Genomic DNA, 21,170 nt, shown 5'->3' on the forward strand with positions numbered 1-21,170 from the left:
TGCAAAGTGATATGTGTGAACTTTGCATTTTTGCAATTCCCGCCTGAAATTATACAAACTGTTTTTAATAAAAACGGGTGAAATACACTGAATGCAGTTGTTTGGTTAGGGAATAGCTATAGATCCCAGGTACAATATGAAAGTGAAAGTAAGTCTCTGGTTGGTAAATTGAATAAGTTATGCAAGATATAAAAAGGTGCGCTTTGAGTAAAATGGAGCGGTAAAACATTAAAGGAAATCGGTTGTGACAAGAACAGTTTTACTTTACACTGGAGTATTCAGAACAGGCCACCAAAGAGGGACACAGTAAGCTCCAGGGTTGATTCTCGAGTTCAACCCTCTCACCCCAGCGCCCAATATTGGCAGAACCAGTCCGATCACTCGAAATAAGACTAATGGCTTAGGATTACACAAGACAAAAATGACTAAATAGATGGCGCTAGCACTAGAAATCAAGAGCAGGGTTGCAAGAATGATTCCAACAGTTTTACAAGTTATCAGGGTAGGGATAGGATGACTTAGAGAGTGGGATAAGGGCAATGACAAGATAGGCTATTAGTTTCTGCTAGGTGGTGAAATACTCACAGTCCACTTTTAGTTTGGGATTGTGGACAGTCAACGGTTCTGGTCACTACACGACACAGCGCCTGGCAAACAGCTGGGCAGTTCTGGTCACTGGATGGCACTGGACTAGAATGACAATTCTGGTCACTGGATACTAACGGTCAGCTGGGTGGCAGGATGTCATGCAGTTAGTGGTATCAGGATGCTTCCCAAAAACACCACAGCTTTCCCCTTTGGCTATTGGGGAATTTTAGTGGCATTTCAGATTGGAGGCCTTGCTAGGATAGGATCATCACTGCTTGGGTTTTGCAGTGGGCCCTGGAGTAGGGTCAGCAATGCTTTGGCCTTGTAGTTGGGATCTGGAATCTGGATGGATGGAACAGGAACGCAGCGACGTCAGGAAGAGTGTATGTCTAGGGTCTTGTCAGGGACTCTCATTTATAATGCATAGTGACATCAAAGTATATGACTGGGGCAGGCTTAACTAAACACGCCTCTAACAACGGGATTGGACAAGGGTGATAGTCTCTGCCTCGCTCTCAGCTGGTTGGATTTCAGGAAAATTATGTCAAATTTATGATGCAAGTTTTACAATGTCCAAAAACCTCCCACAGTTACTTCAACTAAAATCCGATTTGGCCACAAACATACATTTATACAATTGCAATCTCTAGCAAATTATATACACAGGTTACATATTTTGTGCAGCACATTGCAGTCCAATCCTCCAGTCCCTGAGACCTTGTTTCACCCTTCTACCAGTTTTTCACGCTTTTCAATGGGATTTATATTACTCAAAATTCTATAACTTTATACATGGGTGTGGATGATCATACGGGATGTATGTACAAAAATGTGCATTTGCAACGTGGGTACTTTTCTTGGAATCCGCTATACTTTTGCCATTTCTGTCCCCAAGGTGTCAGGGAATCCTACCATGTCTTAAAATAAAGCCCAGAAAAATTCACTTTTACACTACGAAAATTCTACATTTTTGCAAAGTCTTGCTGAGATAAAAGTCTCTAAAGTTTATTTATGAAATATTATGTGGAAACAGATGGCAGTCCTTTGTCACTGGATCATTTTTTTCCCTTCCTTCAACTGCCATTTCCTTCAAAGCAAGGTGGGGGTTTCTCAGTTTAATTGAAGGTTTTATTGCCCCTTCACACTTCAGACTTCCTTGGCCTGGGAGTTCCATTGTTAGTGGGTTAGCGTAGCCTAGATTCTTTCCAACCTAGCAATTATCATTTACGTGTTAGTATCTGCTGAGAGTTTATGGTGTGGCTCCCTTCCTTAGGGGGGAAGCTTTTAGGGCTGCCAACTGGAATAACTGGTTTTTGGGAGCTAGCAAATCCAGCCCATGTGTTTTACAATCTTTATACTCCTACGTCCCGTCCCCTTTCCTCCATACTTATGGGACATTCCTCCGTCCTATGGGACGTGACCGGAGCACTTTTGTAAAAGCATCCAAAATTTTGCAAACATTTTAGTCTTTCGTCTCTTTCCACGCGGGGCCCGGCATGTGGCCGTAGCCCCGCCCATCTCGGCTCCGCCCCGCGCAAAGCCCATCAGTCCTTTTCTCTGCTTGTTCGGGACTGGACGCACTTGCATCCGCAGAAGATTTTCTTCCCTTTTTTTCCTCCTCTCTGGCTCTCGCTAGTGATCATGTACTAGTCTGTCTTTGTCATTTAAGCTAGACTTTCCAGATTGTTCATCGTGTCACCGACGCTTCGCGAGGGCGGATCCCCATCCTCTTTGTTTAGAGTGTTTGGGTCCGGACCACCGTTGGGGCTCCTGTTTTTATTGCGATTCCCTCTCGATCCCGCCACTTCAACATCGGTTGGAGGAGGTGTTTCGATGTACTCCTCCTTCGCATTTTCAATCTTTTATCGACGAAAAGAAGAAACGCCCGGTAAGTTCTTTACTTTTCAGAGCACCCCGGCCAGGAGACACCTTTCCAGGCTCTTCCCGGGCTGGGAGGAGCGTCGACCGCTCTATCACCGGGGATTGCCCCAAGGTGCCTTCTGGGCCTAATAATTGTACCAGAGTTTTCTCTGAGGGTCTCCATAAAGGGCCTGTGGATACCGGAGTATGCTCCGAGGCCCTTCCTGTGGGGGCTGCTTTGTAGACCCAGTTCTACTGAGTCGTGGGGTACCAGAGCTCGCTCTGAGGCCTCTTTATCGGCTTCCCTCAAAAGTACAGTGGTGCTCCCCGAGTCCTTGGTTGCGCTTGGTGTTACCGAACGGATGTTCGAGGCCCGCGCTAGTAAGCCTGTAACTGGACCTGGGTCCGAGGTCCCTCGTACAGAGGCTAAAGAAACCAACATTTCTAAGAGGCCCAACAAGGCCTTATCGGTGAAAGTTGTTTCTCACCGTTCCTGCTCTTGTGGCGACGCCAGAACTGTTGAGGGGGCAAGGAGTGAAAGTTCCTCCTTTACCGGCAGTGCAATCAGGACAGCGAAGACCAGCCCCGCTCTATTCATATTTCATGACCGGGTGCTGGACATGATGTGCCTATTGGATGTTCCAGTGCCCGAAGGCACCCGCTCTGCAGGAGGGTGTGCTTTCGGGGGCGTTCACCTTGTCTCCTTCGGAGCGTACCGGCCTGTTCTTGCAGAAGGACGTTTTGGCCGAGGTCCGTAGGGTCTGGGAAAAGCCACACTCTGGACTTTTCGTCAATAAGAAAATTGACGCACGATACAGGCTACATTCTTCGGAAGAGGTGGCCCTATCATCTTGTCTTCCCCCTCATCCACGGTGGTGGCTGCGGCCACTTTACAGTCCAGGCCTGCAGCATCCTCTTCTACGACGGCCACTCAGGTCCTGGGGAAAGAGGACAAGCCCCTCGACACCCTTGGGAAGAAGATTTTCGCTAACTCGGCCTTGCACCTTCGGCAGGCTAATGCAGAACTGGTGTTAGCAGGGGCGAATATGAAGATGTGGAAAGGTCTGTCAGAGTTCGATGAGTTCATTCCGGTCGAGAAGCTGGAAGACTTTAAGGCGGGTTTATCCGTTGCCAGGGTCTTGGCCCAGGATCTGCTTGAGGCCGCGGCTAATCACTTCGGCTCAGGCCTTATGCTGGGAGTTGATACCTCTCGACAGGCGTGGTTGCATGTCACCAAGTTCTCAAAGGAGGTGCAGGACAAGGTGTTGGACCTGCCGTTTGGCGGTAAGGAGCTTTTCCATTCCACAACGGATGTGGAGCTCATCAAAACGAAGGACAGTACCCAGACAGCTAAGTTCTTGTCTGTCCTGGTTAAAACTCCTTTTAGGACCCAGAGACCGTTGTCGCAAAGCCGGCCCTCCTCTGGTTTCAGGGGGTTTCTAGACTGGAAATCCCACAGAGTGGATACCCCTTCAGGTAATTTTTTATTTAAACTTTTACTTATTTACAATACATTTTATCAAAATTTCGCCTCATCTGCAGCCGAAAGAAAAGAGAAAAAACTTCACCAACTACATAAACCTCCCACACTAACTGGTACGTAGCAGTGGCTGTTAAATGAGAACAAGGAACTAAAAAAATAGCCTTTTGAAATCGACGCCCTACGCCACACCACCCTCGGGCCGTTGGCGATTTATCTGTTCGAATGCGAGTTCGAGTAGTTTGACCAGTGCAATGGTCCATCTCGTTTTTTCGCCAGAGATCAGTCTGTTCCACATATCGTCAGATTTGAATATCCATAGGTTTTCCACCAGCGATGGGAGGTAGATGTTTCTGTTTGCGTTGGTTTTAGAACAATCAATCACCAGGTGTTTAAGTATTTCAACAGATGAATCCTCCTTACATAGGCGACATCTCTTGTCGGTTGTGGTTCCTCGAGTTGCTATGATCTCTCGGGTCAACAAAAGGTTCAATCTCGCTTTCATGGCATATATTCTCATCTTCTTGTCCGGAAATTTTTGGCAGTAGTTCATCGGTTTTCTCAGTTTAATAAAAGCCGGTGGCTTAAGAGTTTCGTCCCCACCGCTTTCTCAATTGTCAGGATCCAGTCTATCTCTTCCATTTTTCTTTTGATTCGATCTGGGTTTTCCTTCAGCTCTACTTCTGTACATGCTATTAGTGCTAGATCGGCCTTTCTGGCCTTGACCCATTTTTTCAAAGCATCACAATTGGCTGTTTCAATTTCCTTCTTCATGAAGTTAAAAATGGGTAATGTATCCGACATGATTATTCTCCTTTACAGTCTCATGGCGCTTTGATCTACCATCGATGCTAGTGAGAATAGCCCCAGCTCTCTCCTGATGGCCGGCATGGCAGTTGATTTTTGAAGGCCCAAAACTGTTTTCCAAACATAGCCCTCTAGTTTGCTCCAGAGATGGCGTGGTATATAGAGAGAAGCTTCCAGCTTCCATTCCATATGTCATCGCGGGAATGACTTTAGCCTTGTAGAAGGTTATCGCTGGTATTAACGAGAACTTTCCAAACTTGGAGTCAACCACTCTTGTCTGGGAGGTTAGACATCTCACTTTTTCCCCACAGTTGGTTTTGCGCACTCATATCTGTTCTTGAACTGTCCATATGGACCCCTAGATATTTGATATTTTTGACAATTTCAATTTTGGTCTTGTCGAGAAACCAATTTAGTTTTTTCGTTGCTTTGTTGGTTACTTTTTCAATTACCAAAATTTTGGTCTTAGTTTTATTTATCTCCAATTGGTTTTCAGCGATGTATTTCTCCAGATTTGCTACTTTTCTTTGAAGCCCCACTTTGGTCTGATCTATTAAGATGACGTCATCGGCGTACAGAAGACATGGAATTGCCATTTTCCCGATTTTAGGAGGAAAAGATCTTATTTTACTTTCTGAGAGCTGGTAATCGCCTAGAAACGCTATGAACAAGGCCGGGGCCAAAGGCACCCCTGCTTGACCCCTGTATTCACCACTATCGCCTCGGAAAGTGCGCCTTGGAACTTTAGTTTAACTCTGATTTTCGTGTACGAATGAAGAGCTTTTATGGGGTCGAGTATTTTTTTCTGACAATTCCAACTTTGAAGTCAACCACAGTCTGTTCCTGTCGATCCTATCAAAAGCTTTCGTAAGGTCAACAAAAGCCAAGTAGATCTTTGGTGCACCTTCTTTGACTTTGGCTTTGAAGATGTTTATTATCATTAGGTTGATTGTTGTACAGCCATTTTTTTGAAAGCCCATTTCTAGATGGTCTTTTGAAGGGCCGTCTTTTTCACAAATTCTGAAGTGAGCTAGCAGGAGGGTTGCATAGATTTTTCCCTATTATGTCCAATATGGCTATTGGCCTGTACCTCTCAGGTTCGTTTCTAGCTCCTTTTTTGTAAATCGGGACTATCACCACTTTCTGCCATGACTCAGGGATCATCTTTGTTCTACCGCATTCTGCGAAAATCTTGCTGATCATTTCCGACCATTGCTTTGGGAACATTTTTAAGTCCACATTCGTCAACCCATCAGGACCTGGGGCTCTCGATGTTTTAAGTTTCCTTATGGCTGCTTCGATGTTTTCTGCGTGCGAGAGATCTTCCCAGGGTGTGTTGAAAACCTGGTTGATCATTGCTGGGTCTTGATTTACTCCTTCAAATTCCGTTGTAAAATAGTTGATCCACCTTACTTCCGCCACGGCATTACACTGGACTGCACTTTGAGGGCTATTCTTTGCTTTTATAAGAGTCCAAAATTTGTTGGATTTTTTTTGTTTGAAGTTTGCTCATCGTGTTCTCGGCATCGTTTTGATATTGAGCTGCTCTGAGTTGTTTGCGCCAGGTGTTATAGCTTTTCATTTCCAGTTGCCATTTTTCCCAAATCCTCAGGGGCATTTGATTTCTTCGCTATTCTTTTCAATCTGCGGCCCACCTTTCTTTTCACAACCAAGTCTTTGTCATAGGTATGGTTCGTATGCTCCGGTTTTGTTAATTTCTTCTTGCCCCTTACTTGGAATGACAATAGTAGAGGCAGGTAGTTCGGTCTATCCTTCGTTGTGTTCACGACGTCACCATTGACCCTCTGCTCCCAGGCCTGTTTAATTAGCACGATATCTTGTTCAGTCAATCGTAGCCGGGTCTGTTGGAGATTTGTTTCAATGGCCAGATCGTAAGAGCTTGGCTCCAAAATTCTTGTTTGCCACGTACACATCAATAAGTTATGATCACTGTGCACTGTTTTTTGCACCTTGAAGCCCATCAGGTCTTGAATCAGCCCGTTAGAGACAGAAATATAATCAAGAGTTACTTTTGAAGAATCACGCTCCCATGTCGGGATGTTCCCTTGGTTTGGGAACAAGGAGGCAACATTTTGGATGTTTCTTGAGGCAATAACTTCGTTCCACGCCTTGCCTCTCTCGATGGTACGATCAGAGCCTCCCAGTGGTTGGATGGGTCTTTGTTGGTCGACCACTGTCACCGAGCATTTGGCGTTCAAATCACCACAGATGATAAGCTCAATTTTGTCAAATTCCACGTAAAGCTGGTCTATCATTGCACTCATGTTGGAACAGAACATCGACATCCGCTGTGGATTCCAATAGCAATTAGCTATTGCCAAGGGATTTCGCAAACCATTTTGGTTCCTGTCGTTCAATTCTGGCTGCGAGGTCAGAATGACCAGCATTTCATAGGACTCTTCCCACTTTATGGGTTCACTCAGACCCGTTCCTGTTTTGATAGCAGTTAAAAGACCCTATGAGTGTCTATCTAACAGGCCTTTCACTGCTGGTGATATCGTCACTGTGAAGCCATTGAGAGCTGTTTGGTTCAACAACCAGGTCTCTTGCAAACAAACTATGTCGAAAATACCCAGATTGACGTCTCCAGCTGTTGTGAGGTGAACATGTCCTCTCGTATTCCATGAGCCCAGACTATACTTTTCCTTTATGGGTCGCTCGATTTCTCTTTGTTTTCTCTTTGTTTTCGAGTCGGGCTAACCCTGGTCGTTGCTATTTGCCACTATTTTTGTTCCAATTTGACATTAGCCACTTCCAGGGCCCTATAGGTTGTCTTGATCCTGATGTCTCTTGAATATGTCCATATGAATGCATCTTCTTTTCTGAGTATTTGGGACCTAATTCTGTACGGGCAGAGGGCTGCTGGTGTTCCTCTCTTTGGGATATAGGTCCCTTGCAACCCGATTCAGGATGCTCCTGGTTGCTGGGGATTTGCCTTCGTTTTTTTTGGAGAGTCCCTCTTAGTTGCCTCAAACCAACCCTTCTCTGCCCCACCCTTCCAATGGGATCTTCTGCTGGATCCATCAGACTCCTGAGACATGTACCATCGATTATTGCAGTACAGATCCTCCGTTTTTGATCGGTAGTGCTTTTGGATTTTGTTCCTTTCTTTTTTTTTCAACTTCATAATCTTGACTATCAATCTTCCTTTTTATTTCCGTCAGACGGAAGCCCAAAAATTCCAGCTCTTCATAGGCGGACTCATCAATATATTGAATGCCTGCCGATTTCATATGTAGAAAGGCTTTTGCCTTCATTTCCCTGTGGTATGGTTCCACAAGCTCAAAGTCCTCCGTTCTGATTTTTTTCAATGTTTATGTTTTCCGTGTTATTTGCAATACTGTCGGTCTATTCAGTATTTGGAAGTTTTTATCTGCTTCTGTGTGCTCCAATTTAAAAACTTGTGTCTCTTCTTTTCCATTTTTTATTTTTTGATGGTTCTCCACTTCAGCCCTTCCAGCTCGGTATTTCCACGAGCATCCTCGTTTGTCTGCCTCCTTTCGTTCATATCGGGGTTTCGATGGCTCCTTCTTGCTCTACCCTCATAGCTTTTATCCCGCTTTTCTTCACAGCTTCGGTGTGGTTTGGTTTTGAGCCGGGCCTCATTTAAATCCGGCTGGAAGGGACCTCTCTTGTTATTCCCGACGGGTCCCTCTTTGGCCACTTTATCCGTGTCTATAACGGAAACATCCTGATCATTGCGCCTCCTTTTTTTGTTAACTTCTGTTCGGTCCTCCTTGATCTCCTTCCTCTCCTTTTTTGAGTGTAGAGATATATTCATTAAGTCCGAGCAGACTAAAAATTCTTCCGCTGTTCTTGGCGATCTGGGTGCGCTATTCTCTTCAGGCTGTATCAGTGGCTCAAGTTGGTTAACCTTTATTAGGGGCTCTCCAGTTCTACCGTCTGATTTAACCAACGTTTTAATGGTGTTCTTGAAATTAGCGTTTCTCTCAATCTGAGGGGTTATAGGCAGCAGAGTCTTTTTAGGTTTTGCGGAATGGGTCCCTTCATTTGACACTTGAGGGAGCGTTGGCACGCTTTTATCCTTTCCCTTTGGCCGCACCTGAACCTCTTGAACCATTTCCTCGTGCACCAGTGTTGTTGATTTTTTAATTCTGTTTTGTGTGTCCATAAATTCGATCTTTTTTTCCAGGGCTAAAATGTTCCTTTCCCAACAGGTTTTCTGATTGAGTGCTTTATCTTCAAATGCTGTTATATAACTTTTTACGTTGGCTAATTTCCCTATTATATTCGAAAGGATTGCAGTGTTGTCATGCACATTTTGTTTTATAGCTTCTTATAATTTGCAGAAGGGTGCTAACACAATGGTCATGGCCGACATGATAGCTATCATGTCCGTTTTTTTATTTGGCGATTCATTTTGGATAGCCACGGCGATGTCACTAAGTTTTCTCTTTTTTGGCGATACTTGGGTTTTTTCAGATCACCTTGCGGGTATTGATGAGTCCAAAACCAAGCCTTCCACTGGGGATCTTATGTTCCAATACGAAATCACCCGGTTTCTTAATGGTCCATTTTTTTAAATGAGGGTTGTCCCAATTTGCTTTTACCTCTTGTCCTTTCGTAGTCGGAGAAGAGATCAAATGGCCCGTGGACAGATGGGGCTTTGTCCATGCAAGACGGAGCTCTTTTTCCGGCTGAGTGATGGACTCACGATTCGAGTCCCGCACTATTTGTTCAAATTTCTCCCTTTCCTCCTCCCGTTCATCCTCCAGTATCTCAATCTCCTCTATAGTTGCCGGAACCCCCTTCAATGCCTTTTGAGTCTGGGGGTGGGGGCCATCCCTCTTCATAGGCCTTTTAGACTCAGTACTGATGTACCCAGTGCCGATGTATCCAGACTCCCTGCCGCTGTTGGCTTTTCTGTATCATTGCTCAGTTCTTTAGTAGCTGTATTCTTTCTCTCCTTGGGGCTACCGGCTTCTCGCCCTTGATTGTTAGTTGTCAATGTTGCCGCTTCAGTTTTCCTCTGCTTTAGAGCTGGCTGTGTTTCATTTGCTATTTCAAGCATTTCCGCATCTGATACTTCCGTCTCTATACTCTGTTTCCTTTTATGTTGTTGGGTAAAAAACGCCTTTAACGGGCAAGACAGAAGTGGATTAGGCAGTCCTTTAGATGTTTGCCCCCGTCTTCTGATGCTTTTTTTTTTCTTTTCGATTCTCCCATGGAAAGTTTATTCAGGGCTCTCATGTGTTTTGTCCCTTGTTGCCTTGCTTTGGCCGGGGTATTGCTTTTGTTTCTCTTTTTCCTTTTCACTGCACAACCAGTTTTAAGTTGCTCCCCATCTGTCTCCTTATTCGAGTCCTCCGGCTCTCCCTCCGTTTGTTTTTCACTTTCCAAGCCAAATTCATCTGATCCTCCTCTTTGCTTAGTTCGATGTTCCTCTCATTATCACTGATCTCTATAACGGGTCTGGAGACCTTTGATTGCCTTTTACCCTGCCTTTGTATGAGATCATCGCCTTCACGGTATGTATCATGGAGCATAACTTGGATGCGCACCGTATTTGGGGCTAATTTGCGGTCTTCAGCTCTACCTGGCGGATTAGTCAGCACTTCTACTTCGGTGCTATGCTGACGGGACAGCCCCTCTCCTGCCAAACGCTGTTCTAGTGTCTTGGATGTTTCAAGACCTGCTGCCGACTCTATGGTCCCCAGTTCGAACCCGCTGCGCAGGTCCTGTGCCCGGGTGGCCACTGCACCGTTTCCAGCTGGTTTCTCCAAGGGTATGCGTGCCTCCCGATCCTCCGGTCCCTCTAGTTCGGGATTCTCCTCAACTCCGCCGCCCGCCAGCCGCTTCGAGTCGGGCGGGCCCCGTCCTCCGACCGCACCCGGACAAACTCCATTCACCACCTCCAGTGACGGCGGACCGCTCCCAGCTTGGTGTACTATAGCCGAGGTAGGCGGGCGCGGCCCCTCCTGAGCCCCCTCCGCCTCCTCCTCTCGGGCGGGTAACTCCTCTGCCGATGCTGTGGACTTCTCCACTCCAGCGGACTCCCGCCCATTACTTCGTGGTTCAGGTAAGATATTATTTTCTTTTTTGCTTCTTTTGCCGAGTCCATGAACCGGTACCTGTGGACATGTCCGTCCGGGCACTATCGATAGAAGGTCCACCATTGTTGATGTTAAAGACGGTCTTGGTGCCGAATCCGATTTACTCCTCCTTCTCCTATCGGTTGATCCCGGGGCCATCGCCCCCTCTGGCTTGGTTATTTTGGTTGACGGCGAATTACTTAGGAGTGGTCTCAAGAGTGGTTTCAGTGAATTTAGAGGTCGAACCTCCGGCTCCATACGGACTGCTGCAGACTGGCTCTCCACCTCAGGCTCTCCAACTTTGCTCACCGCTCCGCAGTGTATTAAGGCACTTATAGGCACCTCCTGCACAATAGCGTGGATGGGCTGCACAACGCTGCAGACTGGCTCTCCACCTCAGGCTCTCCAACGCTGATTTGGGTAATTGCCGCCGGAGGCAGCAACAGACTCGGTTTTTCTCCCGCTCCTCTGCCTCCTCCTCAGGTTCAGGTGGCAACACCACTGAAAAGCCTGCCAAATGAGGGTTTTCCGCGCTCCCACGAGACCCCGGTGGGAGGACGCATTGCGTCTCATTGGGAGGCGTGGCAGACCATCACCGAGGACAGGTGGGTCTTGTCAGTTGCTCGGGCGGGCTTCCGATTACCCTTACTCCCTACCCCACCCTTCAACCCTCCTTTCCAGCAGTCGGGGTCGTCCTCCCTAAAAGCCGAGGTTCGGAAACTTCTGGACCTCAGAGCTGTGGAACCCGTTCCCCTTGGGGAACAAGGGGAGGGCTTCTACTCCCGGCTGTTTACGGTGCCCAAACCCAACCAGGCTGGCCTGCGTACCATCCTAGACCTTTCCCATTTCAATCTTTTCCTACCCCAAGAGAAATTCAAGATGATCACGCCCGCCCAGATACGGTCCTCCTTGCAGATGGGCGATTGGCTCAGCGTGGTGGACCTTCAGGATGCGTACATGCATATTCTGATCTGGAATCCACACAGGAGATATCTCTGTGGGAGAGGAGCACTTCCAGTTTCGAGCGCTTCCTTTTGGCCTCAGCTCGGCGCCGCGTGTCTTCATGAAGATGATGTCGGTGATTGCGGCTTATCTTCGTCTGCAGGGTATCCATGTGTATCCGTATTTGGACGACTGGCTTTTACGCAGCCCTTGCCCGTTGAAAGCTGCCTGCAATCTTCAGTCTCTCCTCTAGCTTCTGTTCCACCTCGGGTTGTCAGTGAACTGGCGGAAATCTTCCATGACGGCCTTTCAGGACTTGATTTTCCTGGGTTTTCTCTGGAACACAAGTGCACCTGACCGGGGACAGAATGGCAGATCTGTTGGCCACGTGTCAGATGTTTGCTCAGTCAGAGAGTATGTTGGCCTGGTGGTTCCAGAGGCTTCTGGGCCTCATGCGTATTGGCTCTTCCTCTTGCTTGTCTCAAGATGAAGCGGACTCAGATGGCTCTTCGGAGTTCTTGGCGTCAGGCTGTGGACCCGGACTCCAAGTTGATAACGATTCCAGCTTCCATGAGAGCAGACCTGGAGTGGTGGTCGTCTCTCAGCAATCTGTCGGTGGAGTCGGGTTTTCAGGACCCAGCCCCTATGGTGACGGTCGCAACGGAATCCTCCCTTCTAGACTGGGGTGCGACGTTGGATCTTCTTCAGGTCTCGGATCTTTGGTCACCTCAGGACAAGCTCCTCCACATAAATCATCTGGAGCTTCTGACGATTTTCCTAGCGCTCAAGGTGTTCAGACTGATCATTGCCAACAAAGTGGTACGTATCCGCATGGACAATGTGGTGTCGATGTATTACATCAACAAGCAAGGGGGCACCAAGTCTCCCCCTCTCGTGGACCTGTCCATCCAGATTTGGGAGTGGGCGGTTCGTCATGGTGTCTGGCTATTTGCAGTACACATTCCGGGCCAGCTGGATGTTACGGCAAATGCCCTCAGTCGGCGGACGATGGTCAGCTACGAGTGGAAATTGAAGGTGGAGATCCTCTCATCTATTTTCCTGCACTGGAGCACTCCAGAAGTGGACCTCTTCGCTACGGCGGCTAACAAGAAACTTCCTCTATATGCCCCCAGAAATGGGCTGGGAGCCTCCTCTCTGGGGGATGCTCTCGAGATTCCATGGCACAACATGAGGGCTTATGCTTTCCCGCCTCTGGTTTATCGGACGATTTGCAAACTGAAGAACACAGTGAACTGTTCCCTTCTACTCATAGCCCCGTGGTGGCCGGCTAGGTTTTGGTTCTCAGAACTTCAACACCTGTCGGTGTATCCGCCGATCAGGTTACCGGTGAGCCGCTATCTTCTTCACCAGGCGGAGCAACAGCTGTGGCACCCCTCCCCACTATCGCCCAGCTTGGCGGCATGGTGCCTGAGTTCAGGTCTTTAGAACATCTTAGCCTGTCTGCGGATAACATGCGTATTATTCAGGCAGCCAGGAAACCCAGGTCCCAGTACAGAAGGAAATGGCTCAAGTTCTGTCATTGGTGTTTTAACAAACAGCTGGACCCAAGGGCACTACAATTGACACGGTACTGTCCTTTGTATCCCACCTAGCAGAGTCGGAAATTCACATTCTGTCATGCAGAACTTACCTTTCGGCAGTATTCACCTACCTATCTACAGACCAATGCTCTTATTCTCCGTCTAATCCAGTGGTTAAGAGACATTTTGCAGGCTTGACGCGCCTTTATCCTCCCATTCTTAATTCACACCCGTCATGGGATCTAAATGTGGTCCCGACGGCGTTGTGCCATAAACCTTTCGAACCAATGGCCACGGTTGACCTCAAGCACCTGTCGTGGAAGGTGTCCTTTTTGGTTGCCGTTACTTCAGCAAGGCGCGTGAGTGAGCTCCAGGCTTTGTCGGTGGAGCATCCCTTCTTGGGTTTTCACAAGGATAAGGTGGTCCTACGGACAAACCCTGCTTTCCTCACGAAGGGGGTCTCTGATTTCCATCTGAACCAGTCAATCTCCCTGCCGGTCTTTTTTCCGAACCCCGCTTCAGAGGCGGAAAGGGTTCTGCATTGCCTGGATGTTAGAAGGGCTCTTAAGTTCTATCTGGACAGAACATCCGAATTTAGGAGCTCTTCCCAACCGTTGGTGACCTTTGGTAATCCACAAGGTAAGCAGGACTCTAAGGCGACTATCTCCAGATGGATTGCTGCCTGCATTACGAAGTCTTACACCGTCCAAGGACTGCAGTCTCCTAAAGGTATTCATGCACACCTGGTGCGGGGCAAGGCAGCCACAGTTGCCTTTCAGAAATATGTCCCCTGGGAGACCATCGCAAAGGCGGCTACTTGGGCCTCCCCATCGGCTTTTTGTAAGCATTATTGTCTAGACCTGAGCTCCAGATCTGATGCTCAGTTGGGTCAGGCTGTGCTGAAGAACCTGTTTCAGTAAGGGGTTTCCATCCACCCATAGTTCCTGTAAGGAGTGCTTGGGAATCTCCCATAAGTACGGTGGAAAGGGGACCGGATGTAGGAGTATAACCAGGTTACTCACCGTAGTGACCACCTTACTCCTAGTCCATAGTCCCCTTTCCTCCATACACCTGGCCTCGGTCCCCTCTAATAAGGTTCCTCTGTTATTGCTAAGAGGTCTCTGACCTGGCGATAGAAAAGGACTGATGGGCGATGCGTGGGCAGGAGCCGAGATGGGCGAGGCTACAGCCGCGTGCCGGGCCCCGCGTAGAAAAAGAGGAAGGGCTAGAATTTTTGATGCTTTTACAAAGTGCTCCGGGCCCGTCCCACAGTACAGAGGAATGTCCCATAAGTATGGAGGAAAGGGGACTATGGACTAGGAGTAAGGTGGTCACTACGATGAATAACCTGGTTAATCTTATTTATTCCACTTTCCCATGTACTGCACTTTCCCCTCTCCCTTCCCCCCCAAGCACTTTTCCTCTCCCCCCTTCCCATGCACTTGCGCAATCTGAATGACACCTGCCCTAGTAGGATCATTGTCTGTCCTCCCTTTGTTTCTCCCCCCACCCCTTGCCTCGCAGCGCCTTGAAACACTTGTTATTTTCTTATTTTGAGTCCTGAATTAAAACAAGCCTGTGGAATAAAATAGCCTGTGTGTGTTATCACCAGCAACAAACCCCTTTATATTTGCTAATTAAGACAAGCTTTCAATCAACAATGTCCTTTGTAAATGGGCCATTTTTGTTCCCTTCAGTTTGCAAAGGCTCATTTTTATATTTGTGGTGAAAAGCTAGCATTTCTTTCTTTAAATTCAGTTTGGCAGCGCCATCAGATTCCCACACTGTCTTTGCAGCCATAGTCATTTTCTTGAAAGCAGGAGTTTTGTCTGAAGCACAGATATATTGAAACTGACCTGGCTCAGAGAGTTAGAGTCTCTTTGAACTGCTGAGCTTTGGATACGTTTGGAAAGAAATGAACAAGTGTTCCTTTCGAGTAAAAGTGGAGTTCCTTGTTGATTTCTCTGAGAGTTGGTTTGAGAGGGCCTATCATTCAGGAATTATGCCTGGTCTTGCTGAGGAACAATGAAATATCCTAGGCATGGAAGGGCCTTTTAATCACAGTAGTTTAAGACAGCACAGATGGAATTAGCGTCAAAGCAGCATTTTTAACGGGTGGAAAAGTTTCATTTTGAAGGGGAATTTGGGGTTTTCAGCAAAGCAGAGCCAGCACAGCCATTTGCTGTTTTCTTCAGACAGGCAGCTTGGTGATGTGGTGAAATATGGTTGAGTGGGTCAATATATCCCACAGTTCCAATGGGGTTGTCCCTGTCACCTTTACTGTTTAACATTTACATCAGTCCATTACATAAATTCTGTACGCGGTTCTACCTGTAATATCACTCAAATGAAGACGATACGCAAATGTACGTTTGTCTAAAGCAGCCTTTGGAGGCAATAGAGCGAATTGTTAAATGTGTGGACAAAACCCAGCTTTGGATGTTGGAATACATACTCCAGCTGAATCCCTCGAAGAACGAGATTATTGTTTTTGGCCCTAAAAGGAAGTTGGACAGCATGATACCTCTGATTCCCTGCCCTACTCTGTTGGGATTAAAACCAAATATACACATTCTGTAAGGAACTATGGCTGTATCTGGAAATCCAACCATAGCTGTAATTCACAAGTTAACCTCATTCTTAAGTCTTTATAGTACCGATTAAAACTTCTAAAACCTGTGTTTTCACTCATTTCTGAGAAGGATCGTCCGATTGTAGTAGGTACTGTTATCAATTCCAAACTGGACTACTGCAATGCTTTTCTGTCAGGAATTCCAAAATATCAATTGCAACGCTTACAGATGGCCCAAAACTCAGCAGTCCGTCTGATCTTTTCTGTACCATGGAAAACTCATATCTAAGAGTTTCGGAGAACTCTTCATTGGTTGCCTGTTCCACAGCGGATTGAGTTCAAGATCTTGTGCCTTGTTTTTAAGTGTATCCACAGGCCTGCTCCATCATTTCTGACATCTAAAATCAAACCTTACTGTCCCACTCACACAGTACGTTCTGAGGGACAAGGCCTATTGGTAACACCTTTTTCATGAACAACTACTTGGGGAGACAGACGGTTTAGTTATGCAGGCCCTCCGAGGGCCTGGAATTCTCTTGCATTTGCGACAAGTTGAGTCTCTACCAAGGTTTCAAAAACAATTGAAAAATGATCTGTTCAAATAATTTTTGTGGTTAGCATTAAGCAGATACTTTATTCTATTCAATTACTTGTCATCTGCGCCTAGATGCTGTTTTTTTGGCCAGGTTTCCTCTTTGGGGATATGCGCTCTAGAAATATAAATATCAAATCAACTCAATCAAATAAAAAGTGGGAGGACTCTGGTGAGCAAAGGGAAGTGACGTCCCGAGCAAAGGAAAGTAACGTCCCGGGACGTCAACGTGAAATATGTAAATGTCATTCAGGCTTGTCTTTCCTGATTGAAAAAAAAACACACACCACAAAAAGCATTTGCAAAGGGAATAGATCTTCTTTGCTGCTTAAAGGTAAAATGCACGCACCTTTTAAATCTGAGAGCCTGTAACTAAATATATCTGTATAGAAACCATACAGCCAACAACTGCAGTGGTTTTGCGGTTAAGTATCTTGTTTCAGAAGTGGGAAGCTTGGGTTCAGTTCCAGTCCAGGGTTCAAAATCGAGTTGTGGCATGTTGTTCTTTATTTTTTTTAAATGTCTTAATCACACAGGGGGTGGGAGCGGTGGCGTCTCTCCGCTCAAAAAAATGGGTGAAAGCCATCCACCCGCCTAGTCGTTTGACTTGAGCCCGGAAAGCTATGTATGAAATAAAGTGTTTGTGTGTATAGGTGCCTGTTGTGAATGTAATGTATTTGTTGTCTGTGTTTGTGAGTGTCTACGTGCAACACGTGCATGTGTGAGGTTGGAACGATGGGGGTGATAACATTTGTATGAATGTCATGCTAGTAGAGAGTGACATCGCATAGGCAGCATTAGGAGTACTTGCTTATCATTTGCACCTAAAGTTTGTGGAGGTTAAAAAAAATACAAGCGAGTTCCCAAGTAGGCAACTCACATCCCCCGCACACTATCATTTGTCTGGAAAACCAGACAAACAATTCTTCAGGTAGTTATTTGCATTACATATATTGGTAATAAAGTGATTTTCAAAAGAAAGCTAGTTCAGTCAGATTAGGTCACAAGAAACAGTCTTCATTTAATTCATGATGATGAAGCCAGGGGGACCCAATGCTTTTCGAGTGCTTCACACTCTTCATCAGGGGCATTTGCATTTCTAAGAAAGAAGTATATACAATATTTTCATTAGGTTTAAAAAGTACAAAATAATTAAGATCAAGGCAAAAGTTTAACTGAACTTCATCGTGAAACCTAATCCATTTAGCCTATTAATCCAAAGTTGAACATGTTGTAGCACTACATTCATTACTAGGATCTCGGTGCAACATTAAGCGACAACACTGCCTTGTTCATAAGTCAAAAAAACATATTCATGTCTGTGTTGTGACCAAATTCAAGGAAACCCATCTATGTGGTGGTTTCTACTAATGAGTATAGCATGGAAATTGTGAAATGCACGAACCTTGTGTTACTTTGTTTTGATAAAAAGAGTTGCTGTAGGATACTCCGGATTGATATTTAAAGTTTGCTGCAATTGTTATGAGACTAGCTCATACAGAGAAAGATAACTGCTAACTCCAAATTCTGCAAATAGTTACCTGTATAATAAGCCAAAGAAGGGTTTTCTTTTTATTATTGTAGAGATAGTAATAAATGCAAAATAACCACTATATAGTATAATACACTTACAGTGGTATCAAAGCAGTCACCCTTAGTAGGCAGGAATGAAATCCAAATACTTAATTTCAGTAGTGGTCAAGAGGTTGACAGTCCTCAGTACTATGAGGGATCTAATGGAAAGGGATACAAGAAAAGAGAAGGCTTATTTAGCTCTAATTAGAGTAGTTAAGCCAGTTTGGTGAACGTAAAAGAGGGAAAGCCCTCATAGGAGGTGATCCTTGAAAAAGTCTCCCTTACCGTAATGGTGCTGCAAAGAATACCGGAACCAGGATTCCCGAAAAAGATGCCTGACTCCATTTTGAATACAGCAGCATTTGTTATACTTATTTGGCCCGTGACGTCATCACGCCCATGAGCGTGTGATGTCACGGGTAAACAGTGTCATGCAACATGGTTCGTGATTAGCCCGCGGAGAAATGCTCTTTATTGAAGAGGGCAAGTATTTGTTTGGATCGGCCTTGTGAACTAAATTAGATGTTCACACAAAAGAAATGGTTGGGGTGCAGAAATAAAATTATTGCTGCATGTGAATATAAATAATACGCCTGCGTCAGTGTCATTGTTTACATAATGGCGTCATCACGCGCATGCGCGGGTGACGTCATATGTAAACAATGCACTGTTTGTCTTACCTGCGGGAGAGTGCTATTTGTCAAGATTAAATATGTCCCTTGTAGGCTGCCATTTGAACTATTGCTGTTCATGAGAAAATAGTTTGGATTTAAAAGATGCAGTAGTGCTGCATATTAATGTCTAGGATACGCCTGCATGCGCAGCATAGATAAATCTTGTTAACATGTATTTAGGTTAAACACCGGGATAAGAAGGGGAGTTATTGTCCTAGAAGTCTGTTATTTGTGCGTGCGTGCGTGTAGTAAGTTAAATTGCATATTACCTACAGCGGATGCTGGGTAAATGAAGACCCATATACACAGATACACGTGCTATTTGTAGAAATGGTTTAAACCCGGATCACTTTTGTAGGCATCATATGTGCTTCATTTAAGGAGTGAAGGGAATGTAATCAACTAGATTTTGATGTGTGGAGTATTTATAATAAAAAAACTAAATTTTGCGGAATTTATTAATGACATGGGCATCCTTTGTTCCCTACCCAGCAATGAGGGGTAAACTATCCCCACGGTTATGCTAGAGGTTCAGCATTGAAAACATTTCTGAGACCGACTTTGTAGGTAAAGGACAAGCCATTAAAATTTACATCACCATCATTAGATGTATACATAAACAAAGTAACATTAGACACGACCCCGTGAGAATGTCTCGGAAGTCAGGAGCTTTTTGGGAATGGTCCGGTTCATCAAGAACGTCGCACCACGGTCAGAGCCGTTGCAGGCTCTGACTAAAAAGGATGGTGCCTTTCAGTGGGGGCCTGTGGAGCAAGCCGCCTTTGAAGATGTAAAGGGGGCTTTGACAGCAGAGGACACCATGTTTTTTTTTGACCCATCTTTACAATCGGAAATCGTGGTCGATGCCAGCCCGTTTGGACTTGGTGCAGTGCTCACACAGATGGATGCCAACGTCAAGGTCCGGTCAGTTGCTTATGCCAACAAGGCACTGTCCGAGACAGAACAACACTACTCGCAAATTGAAAGAGCGGCCCTGGCAGTCCTGTGGGGGTGTCATCACTTCAGACTCGATGTGTTGGGAAGCCTGGTGACGGCGGTCACGGATCACAAGTCCCTGCAGCCCATATTGGCAGGTTCATCATCTAAGGCGCCCGGAAGGATTGAGACATGGATGCTGGCACTGCTAGAGTATGGTCTCTCCCTGGTGTATCGGCCAGGCAACAACAATGCGCCCCTATCTGTAAAGGCATCCCCAACGGGAACTTGGAGGACAGAACAACATCAGTGCGGAGGAAGCGGATGAGCATGTCAGACTGGTGGTTGAAGCGGCTACTCCCAACTCGGTGCCAATTCAGGGGCTAGAGCATGCGGCAGCTAAAGATGAGTGCTTCACCATGCTGAAGGCAGCTCTTCAACAGGGCTCCTGGAAGTCTGTGGTTGAGACGTTGGCTCTGATGACACAGGAAGCAAAGTCAGCGCTAGAACAATTATGCAGAGTTAAGGACGAGCTGGTGTTTGCAGAGTCAGGACTGCTGCTCCGAGGTGACTGGATGTGGTCCCACAGTGCAAAATCACCCGGGTAATTGAGCTTGCGTACCAGGGGCATCAGTGCACATCCAAGACCAAAGCCCGCCTGCGTCAGAAGATGTGGTTCCCGGACCTGGAGAGGCGGGTTCAGGAGTTAATTACGGCCTGTGTGTGGTACCAAGCAGCGTCCCCGGTTCGGAGGGACCCCTTCATCGAGACCATGCTAAGGGGGACCAAGACCTGGGAAATCGTCCATGCAGACTTTGTGTCCACAGGACGGGACACACACTTCTTGGTGGTCGTAGATGAGTGGTCCAGATATCCAGAGGTGGAGTTCATCGAGTTGGTGGCCTTTGAGAACATGGCCATAGCGATGGAAAAGATCTTTGCCACTCACAGCCTGCCCCAAGTGCTCTGCTCGGACAATGGACGTTTTCACCCTGCTAATGGAGGAGTACAGCGTCCATCACTGTAAAGTCACTCCTCTGTGGCCCAGGGCGTACAGTGAAGTGGAGCGGTTCATGAGAACATTGAACAAAGTCTTTCTCATCATTCAGAGTCAGGGGCACAGCCTGCAGAGGGCTTTATATCAGTTCCTGTGGGAGTACCGGGCCACCCCACACACATCCACCGGCGTGGCCCCGGCAGAAACAATGTTCAGGCGGTGTCCCAGTGGCCTTATCCCGTAGGTGGGTGAGAGAGAGCCAGCGGTCATCGACAACGAGCAGGTTGAAAGGGAGAAGAGCATCTGGATAGAGCAGGAAAACGTCAGAAGAGGAATCTGCCCCCAGCATTTCATCCCCGGCGATGAAGTACTGGTAAAGAACAGACATCCTCAGGGGAAGTTGTCCTTGATGTACGAGGCTAGTCCATTGGACATGGTGGCGGTGCATGGCTCAATGGTAACAGTCTCAGATGGGACTTCCTCTGTCACCCGCAACACCAGCTTCTTCAACAAGTTTGGAGAAGCCAATTCG

General features: G+C 46.5%; 1 protein-coding gene and 1 long non-coding RNA gene across 2 annotated transcripts in view; one reads left to right on the top strand and one right to left on the bottom strand.

Moving 5' to 3' along the window:
- The window catches only part of LOC138520619 (uncharacterized), a 95,778-nt gene extending 77,382 nt beyond the window's left edge, over positions 1-18,396 (bottom strand). Inside the window, exons 1-2 of the long non-coding RNA XR_011282815.1 lie at positions 18,317-18,396; positions 18,089-18,189 (exon numbers count right to left, since the gene is read on the bottom strand). This is a non-coding gene — a long non-coding RNA (uncharacterized lncRNA). The remainder of the gene's footprint in view (positions 1-18,088; positions 18,190-18,316) is intronic.
- LOC138521307 (sodium channel protein type 4 subunit alpha-like) overlaps positions 1-21,170 on the top strand; it is a 3,496,387-nt gene that overhangs the window by 694,962 nt on the left and 2,780,255 nt on the right. The gene's annotated exons all lie outside the window — the stretch shown is intronic.

This window comes from Ambystoma mexicanum, chromosome 13 (genome assembly GCF_040938575.1).
Source record: "Ambystoma mexicanum isolate Mex_15411 chromosome 13, UKY_AmexF1_1, whole genome shotgun sequence".
NCBI classification, from domain to species: Eukaryota; Metazoa; Chordata; class Amphibia; order Caudata; family Ambystomatidae; genus Ambystoma; species Ambystoma mexicanum.